The sequence below is a fragment of the Sabethes cyaneus genome, chromosome 3 (assembly GCF_943734655.1).
Source record: "Sabethes cyaneus chromosome 3, idSabCyanKW18_F2, whole genome shotgun sequence".
Classification (NCBI taxonomy): domain Eukaryota; kingdom Metazoa; phylum Arthropoda; class Insecta; order Diptera; family Culicidae; genus Sabethes; species Sabethes cyaneus.
The window spans coordinates 52,490,999-52,499,511 of NC_071355.1; the positions used below are offsets into that span (position 1 = coordinate 52,490,999).

General features: G+C 38.4%; 2 non-coding genes across 2 annotated transcripts; both read left to right on the forward strand.

Annotated features, from left to right (window-relative positions):
• Window positions 1–5,998: 5,998 nt before the first annotated feature.
• Window positions 5,999–6,072, forward strand: Trnat-agu (transfer RNA threonine (anticodon AGU)). The gene has a single exon. It is a non-coding gene; the product is annotated as a tRNA-Thr (tRNA).
• Window positions 6,073–6,249: 177 nt separating this feature from the next.
• Trnas-uga (transfer RNA serine (anticodon UGA)) lies at window positions 6,250–6,331 on the forward strand. Its single transcript has one exon. It is a non-coding gene; the product is annotated as a tRNA-Ser (tRNA).
• Window positions 6,332–8,513: the final 2,182 nt, after the last annotated feature.

The window sequence follows — 8,513 nt, forward strand, 5'->3', positions numbered from 1 at the left end:
AATGATTGCTCGACTAATCTATTAGTCAATTTTCTTGCTCTTGATTGATATTTTAGATCTCTAAGTTTAGTTTTGCAAACTGCCTGGTTTTTAAAATCAACGAAAACTTGGCTGAAAGAAACTAATTAACACTTCGAAGCCATGTTTACGTTTATTGTAGGTAAATTCGTTCGTTCGCCGTTATTGGCAGTTCAAAACAAATGAATGATTCACTTTTGATTTCATTCACTATTGCCGAGAATGAATGAATGTAGAGAACAAGTAGAATCAATATATATATAGAATGTTAGTGTCGCTGCAGTGCTCGTGGTAAACAGCACACGTTTGAAAATTATGTATTTACATTGCATGCGCTTATGTGTGAGTGCTCGATACGAAACGGGAATCTGATTGTCAAACTGAAAAGCAACCCAATAGAAAATCCTTACTGCTTTTCCGTAAATTATGTAGGATAAATCACCCGATTTGGTCGTTTCGGGGTATTTCGTCGGCAGGAACAATTTTCTATTGGGCAATTTGACAGTGTTGTTCCCGTATCCAAGACACGAACCAGCAACATGTTTGCCACCACAATATCCATGAAACTCCAGCGACACTGGCATTCTATATATACAGTGGAATTTCGAATTTGGCATGTCCCGATTTTGGCAACAAAAGAATCCGTTTTTGGCAACACAAAATATTTCACTTCTAAAAATATGCTTAAATATCTGTCAGTTTCCGCATACATGCTTTAAGGACAAGGTCGTCAGAGTCCATTTATGGCAGTCACTATGGCACAGAATATCACCCTTCCCTTCCCTTCTTCAGTGTATCAACATGCTCCCATAGACTCGGGAAACCATCACAAAAAAATAAAATTAGTTCAACTAACCTGCTAGCCGTAATCAGATCTTGCAACTCGAAGCACTAAACATGGCATTCTATAGGTTTTATTACTTTTTGGGGCATAACTTACACTAAATACTGAGATTTCTGCTCAATTAAAATTCTTCACTATATTTTCACTTTTTCGCCGTCGATTTTTCTTTAATTTTTTTCGGCCGTTCCATTCATCACATCACTCGCGAAACTTAACTTGAAACACAGAACACTATAACTTACCACCCGAACAGTTATCTGGTAAGATATTATAATGATTTTGTCCAAACTGTTCACTTGAATTGATATGAAAAACTTTACTTCGTTTCGATTGAAATTCCGCGACCATCGTTGTTGATACATTACCAAGGAAACGGGAGTGATGCCATATTTTCGTTGAGCGTGAAATTGGCCAATAATCACTATTAAATTAACGGTCGTAAAGTGTCGAAAATATACTTATAAAATTCTCTGATAATAAAATTCACCGTAAACAACATTTTACGGGATAGAATTACTGTCGGATCTAGTTCAACAGCAAAAATAGATACGCGATTCTACGTTTCATAATTGTTCATACCAGAGTATTACCTACTATTAGCAACTTAGCATAAACAAAACGATAGTGGAAACAAGTACTGAAATCAGTAAAAAGCAGCTGGCCTCTGACGACCTTCACCTTAAATGACGAAACAATGATGCCCTCAGTGTGTTCATGGAAAAAAGATTGCGATTATAGAATGTTTCGAACAATGATAGGTGACAATGATGCAGGTTGCCAAACACTTACTTGCACCAGATGGATAGCTCTTGGCGAACTTTTTATAAAATGGTTGCAACTTGCAATCGTTGATTAATAATATTTAGTGAATTTCTAACGCATTTACATTCATTTTTTTCATATCAAAAAACAGTCTCGATTTTGACACGGTTTCGATTTTGGCAACACAGGCAACACGCATTTGTTGCCAAATTCGAAATCCTATTGCTCTTTGCATTGAAAGTTGGATTTTGAACACCCTTGTTCAGTCACACATTTTGTAGGTGAGAAATGCTAAAATTTCGTGGAAAAAAACCATGAATCTTGGTTGATTCCTATTTGAATTCTAATGCTTACGTAGAGTTGTTATCGACGCTAAAAATAATATAAAAATAGTTTCTAAATACATAATTCCACGCATTATTCATAACTTGAACAAATATGCAGCATATATGAAAGAAATGAAAAATTAAATACTATTTGCTTTTCCTACAACTGGTACTGGCGCCACTGCTAAATCAAATGTCAGCTCAGATGGGAGAGTTGTAATGATGAGAAATGCCGATCAAAATCTATAACGATTATTGTTAAAGTTTTCTTATCGTTAATAATTAATAACGATAATATGACAGTAGGGGAAGGGCGGTAAAGACGGACACCTTAAGGTAAAGACTCAATATCTACTCAAATAAAACTGTATTGATCGCAATTTTCGTACAAACTGAACCTTTAAGTTTCTGTCTAATAAAGTTATAACGTGTCCTGGAAAATTTCTTCCAAAATTTATGCTTTTTTTTAAATTATAAACATCATGTATAAATCAGAGTTTTTGCGCATGGACGGGAAAGACGGACACTTGATATGGGAAAGACGGACACTCGCAAAAAGGTGTCACGCGTCGTCGAATTATCAGTATTAAGAAAGATTAACATATTTCATCATGTATTTAGGAAAGAATAGGTTTGGGAAAACCCCCTTCCGGATCCCCCCTTGAGCGAGAAAATAGAATGGTTCCCTTCAAAATTTTAATTGGTTATATGACTTCTGGTTACTTTTACATACATAATATGTAAGTATTTCCAATGTTAAATCGTTGTTGGGCAAAATGGGTTCAAAATCTGTGTGTCCATCTTTCCCTACCTTTGGGTGCCCGTCTTTCCTGACTTGGATACCATTTTTTCAAACTTCAATAACTCTTTACTGAATATTCAAAAATTCACTAGGTTTCCAATGGACATTCAGTAAAGGATCAAACTAACAGAATGTCGTCGGTTTAGCATGGATATGTTGTTTTTTAACGCTTTACCAGCTATTTTCTTCACACACAAAGTTACATCGGTTAGCGTTTATACGCATTTTTTCTTTGTTTTTGAAATATGACAAGTGTCCGTCTTTCCCGCAGTGTCCGTCTTTACCGCCCTTCCCCTATAAGCAAAAAAAGGTAAAAAATAGAACAAAAATGTTAAAATAATAACAAGCCAAGAAGAAGATTTCACTTTAAACCCTCCAATTTTCAATATTCTTCCGTGACGATAAAGTTTGATGGTATTATCGATGTAAGATTACTAGCAATATTATCAGTAGCACACTTTTCATCACAGTTTTGAAGGTAGCACTTAATAACTGTGCAGTCCAATTGAGTGCGAAGAGCGCAATACTGTATTGATTATACTAGAGAACAACACGAAAATGAACGCAAGTGATTCGCTCGAATCGTTGGTTTTAGTTTGGCAATGCTGGGTTCATTTCAGCTGTACCTACTAAAACAACACAGAATGAGCAGTATATTGCATCAATTCAGGCGAATTGAATAAATTGAGTATCAGATTTTACAGCACTGAGTCCCAGTGTGAAAGTCGGTGATAAATTCCCCTCGAAAAATTTAATCATGCGTTGAGATGTTAGGAAATTCTACAATCAAAATGAAAGTCTCAGTCAATTCATACACAAGACAAACCTAATTTTATTCTCGCTAAAATAATATACAACGGGAAATCGATAATTTATCGATCTGCGTTAAACGTTGAAGGTTCCACCAGAAATGACTAACTTGAAATTAACTGAAACTGATTATTTTGGTAAAAATTCGAATTTCAAAAGCACGGTAGTCAAAACGTGTAGATAATGGCTGATGCTGGTGCTAAACGTGTAGGTACATGGACAATCAACTGTGGTGCTAGCGTCATTTTACAATCTATAACTTGGCCAGCTTATCACGCTTAAAGTAACCGAAAGGCATTCGCAGTTCTCTTGCAAACGAGATAAGCGCTGAACGGGCATGGCATGACTCACATGAAACTGTCCCATATCACACATTTGGATTGAGTTTGCTCGATTGGTGAAAAATTGTTATTTGCTTTCAAACATACATAAGCATAAGCATACGAATCCTTCCATCAGATACGATATGGTCCACCAGAACAATATGAACTAGATCCGGCAATGCTGCTGAGCTGTTAAATCTCGGCTAAATTCTGAATAAATAGAAACGCGACCACCAACCGAGAGAACTGTTCTCCTCTGCTTTCATCCTATCCCGAAACAGGGAACAGGGGGAAAATCCCGAGCAGTAGATAGAACATAACAGCAGCAGTAGAAGCAGCAGCAGCACCAACAGTGGTGATGATGGTGGTTCACAGCACAACATAAATGCAGCATATTTTTTGTTGTTGTTCGCAGCGCATCGCATATCGACTGCATTCGTTCGTGCGAAGAGCTACATGATAAAATGAGTGCCTCCTCACAGACCAGCCAAACCGGCAGTTCGAAGGGAAAAATAAGGAAACATGGTGAGTCCCTGATGCAGACTGGATGTACCGGTGGACGACGAAGGTAGAGGTCTTTGGATTTAGTCCGTCTGCTTTGCCTTACCGGCCCGTCCGACTGCCTGCCTGCCAGCCTGCCTGCCTGCCTGCCTATCACTGCCAAGCCGGGCTCGGTCTGATGTGAATGAACTTTTCGTTTAGGGTCCTTTCTTTGGCTTTGGCGCGGTTTGGTCGTTTTGGCCGTAAGCAAACGATCTCGTCCACATGTTATGGCTCTCGTATAATATGCTTTGCTTGCTCACCTCGCTGACAGATGTTGTCTGAGCTCAGAACGAGCCGATGGCCGGGTGTTTGTGATTCTGCTGAAAAAAGGAACCAAATTTCGCTGCTTGAAGGACAAGTACATGGAGGGACAATTTGGTTTTCAACCCGTTCTTAAAAAATAGCTTTTAAAATTGTTTATTACTGCTTATCACTAATGTGAGCGAACGGAATAAATTTGTAAAAAAAAACCCTTTACGTCACTAAGGCCACCGGATCCGTTATAAAGTGAATAATTGCAACGTCACAAAGTGGAAAGCCACCACAAAAAAAGTATGAACAAAACCTGTTTGCATCTTTTAGTTTCCTTCGACCCAAAACGAGACAAAGGCTGGAAACGAATCCACATCAACGGCAAACGGTAAGCTTGGTTGGCTTTTGCTATGCCAACATATTTAGAACCACCTACCACTTGCCACTGCCATTGATCTAATTTTACCCTGCCTACCAGCACGTAACCAGAATCACAAAAGCCAAGGCGAAACCAGAGTTGAAACAAAGACGGAAACTTTTTGCCCTCTGTCAGTAAACGCAGGCCAACAGGCAGGCAGTGTGGTGGGAGGATGGCGGGCGTGTGGGGTGGGTGGAGGGCGTTCTAGATCAGACTATATCCTTTCCGACGGCAGCTAGCGCGGCGACAGCAGCTGAAGGAAAATTCGTCCCAAACCGGGAAGGCGGGCGACGAAAAGTTTGCTCAAAGTGGGTGGCTTCGTCGGAGGTTTCCGTGCTTCACAAAATCAATACCGAATCGAGAAAAATCGTGTGCCGTTTTGTAGTGCGAAAAGTGCGGGAAATTTTCAGCCGTGTAATAAACCGAAGGGGAAATGAAATTACCAACAAAAGCTGAAGTGCGAATAAGGGTGTGCGAGGGTCAGGAGGAGAGAGCGCTGCTGGCTGGCTGAGAAGTAGTACTAGCGAGGACAATGAAATAATTTAACGCAATAAACCCCTATAGCCTGTTGATCTGTTACGTGTATATGCTTTATGCTCATACTCAAAACATGGCAGCCCATACAGATGGCAAGGCATTTTTGGGTCATTTGTCTCTCCACATGCACGCACCGTTACGTACCTACACAGTGCCCCCAACTAGCAGTTCATCCGGTCATTAAACATAAAGACACCTGAGGTGTATCACCTATTTCAATGGCATGTAAATAAATGAAATATAAATGTGGCTTTCATGTTGTTTTTCAATTTAAGACAAATCAGTTTAGACACGGTTAATTGAAATTGATGTAAATTGTTCCTTTTCCGAACAAAAATTCTGCTCTAGAGATTGCTTTACAACGGCGCCGTGGCTTAGTTGGTTAAAGCGCCTGTCTAGTAAACAGGAGATCGTGAGTTCGAATCTCGCCGGAGCCTAGTGTTGTGATTAAAACACTTCTTTTGTTGTTGTTTATTATCATCCCCTTCACGCTATTTGTTACTGATAAGAGAAGAGCCCCACATGTTGTGTGAGGCTAGCGTTTTTATTGGAGAAAAACATGTTTTTTATAGCAGGCTAGAGGAATCAGATCACGCTAAGTCGTGGAACAATAAGCTGAGGTGTCCGAGCGGTTAAGGAGATGGACTTGAAATCCATTGGGTTCTACCCGCACAGGTTCGAATCCTGTCCTCAGCGAAGTTTACTTTTTACCACCAGCACTTCGGAAGGTTTCATTTGTACCCATCCAAATGTGGACATAAAGAAGGGAGAAAAGGGGGCCCTGCTTTTGGTTCTTAGCGAAATAAAATATCTGTTTGAAAGAAGTAAATGTTGGTTCGTTACATACATATTACATGCTTCGAACGTTTCGTATCGCGCAAAAAGTTCAAAGTAAAAGAGAAACTTTGTTGTAAAATAAAGCGGTCAAGGCCGCCGGCGTTACCACAACAGAGTGGGTGAAGTAGTACAGTCAATCGGCTCGGGGAAAATTGATTTGTGTGAACATATGTAAACTGGTTTAACGGTTCAAGGAAATGTTTTACCAATATGAGAATAGCATTGTTTTTTGACATTATAGGTATGTATCTAATTATATTCAAAATGTTGATAATTTGTGAATTTGTCGAATAAACCGACCTAAACTGCCGGCTACAATATAGAAATTTCATGAAAAAATGGAACGAATTTAAAAACTGCTCCGATCTTGTTCGAAGATCGTCTATTTGTTCCTTTTCGAGAAAAATTTCAGACCCGTATTTTTTTAATAGGACGCATAAGGAACCAGAAGAAAATCGACGTTTTTTTTAAAAATTCATAACTTTGGAATCAAAAAACCGATTTTAGTGATTTTTATTGCAAATGAGAGGTATTTTAGTTAAATTTCCCGTAAAGTAAAATTATAAAATTATAAAATTATAAATTATAAAATAAATTATAATTATAAAATTATTGAAAATATCAAATATTCGTTTGTGCGTGTTTATTTTCGCGGTGAGGGGAATAAACATCTTCAAAACGCTGGCCTGTAGTGTGATCCCAAGTAAAAATTCTAAAGCCGCTTGATTTTATTCGAATTTTATTAAGGTTTTATAGCGGTATTAATATTTACCTCTGGTTTTATCACAATATTGCGCAACGCCACGATGCTAAAAGTCAAATTTAGCTTGTCTCAGAGTTTACTATAAAATAACAATAATATTATAAAACGATTGCTTATATTACCACGATAAAACTAGTTGGCTGCGTTACATCTCTTTTGAACTTACCTACGTGGAGCGTAGCAATACAATATGGTGCGCCAATCCAAATCAATCCTGTTGCGTTTGCTTGTCAAACCACAAAAAATCTGTTAGTTTTATACAGTAATCAAAACTGTAACACCCTGACCAATCAGTTTTGCTGCTGCTATTATGTAGAATATTACAGTTGAACATGGAAATCATTTTATATGCGAGAACATAGAATATTGCCACATTCTAGTACTTTTTTAATTTGCAAACAAAAATTCATCATTCAAATCAAAGCAAAGTGTGTTGCAGACAAAAACCTATTTTCAATCGGTTTTTGATGTCGTAGGAAGCAACTGAAATGATTTTGCTAGAAATTAAGATTGACTAATTGAATATAGTTATTTTGTTAAAACAACTAGTATCATTCCAATATGCACGATAAAATTTAATGCGCAGATGCTGCACAACTACGGAGACTGTTGGAAATTATTCTATGGGCTATTATATTATGGTCGCTATGAACCAAATCGATCAGGTTGATTGACAGTAAAACTTGTATTTTCAGATTAATAAAGCTGACTGAATAATTTAGCTTTTTACTAGAGCAAGCTGTATGCTTTACAGCTTTGTAGCGAAAAGCTTCATTAAATGGCGGTGGCTGTCAAGCAGCGAAAAACATCTCGCGAGTGAAGTAGACGTGGTAGCTGAAGTTCAACCGATCGAGCTGCTCAGAGGCGTGGTGATCGTCGGATTTGCCGATGACATAATGTTATCGTTGAAAGGTGATTCATTGGAGAAGGTAGCGCATGCTGATGCTAGAGGTAATTGGAACTATCGAGAACTCGAAGCGTGCTGAGAAGCTGCAAATTGCTAACCATTAAACGGAGGTCCTGCTGGGCTTTGACAACTGAAAAACCGCTCCATTACTCATTCAAGCTCTCAAGCATATGGAAGCAATGATAAAATGATCATAACCTCATGTTACTTCAACGGAGGAAGTCTACTTCCTTGAAGTAAATCTGCCCGTTTACAGTTCCGCACTCCGTTTGCCACATGAGCAGATAGCTTGCCAAATCATGTATTTCTTAGCAAATTTTGAATGTTTGTGCATCCTTACTTCCTCCGGAACATCACACTTGTGCTGGGCG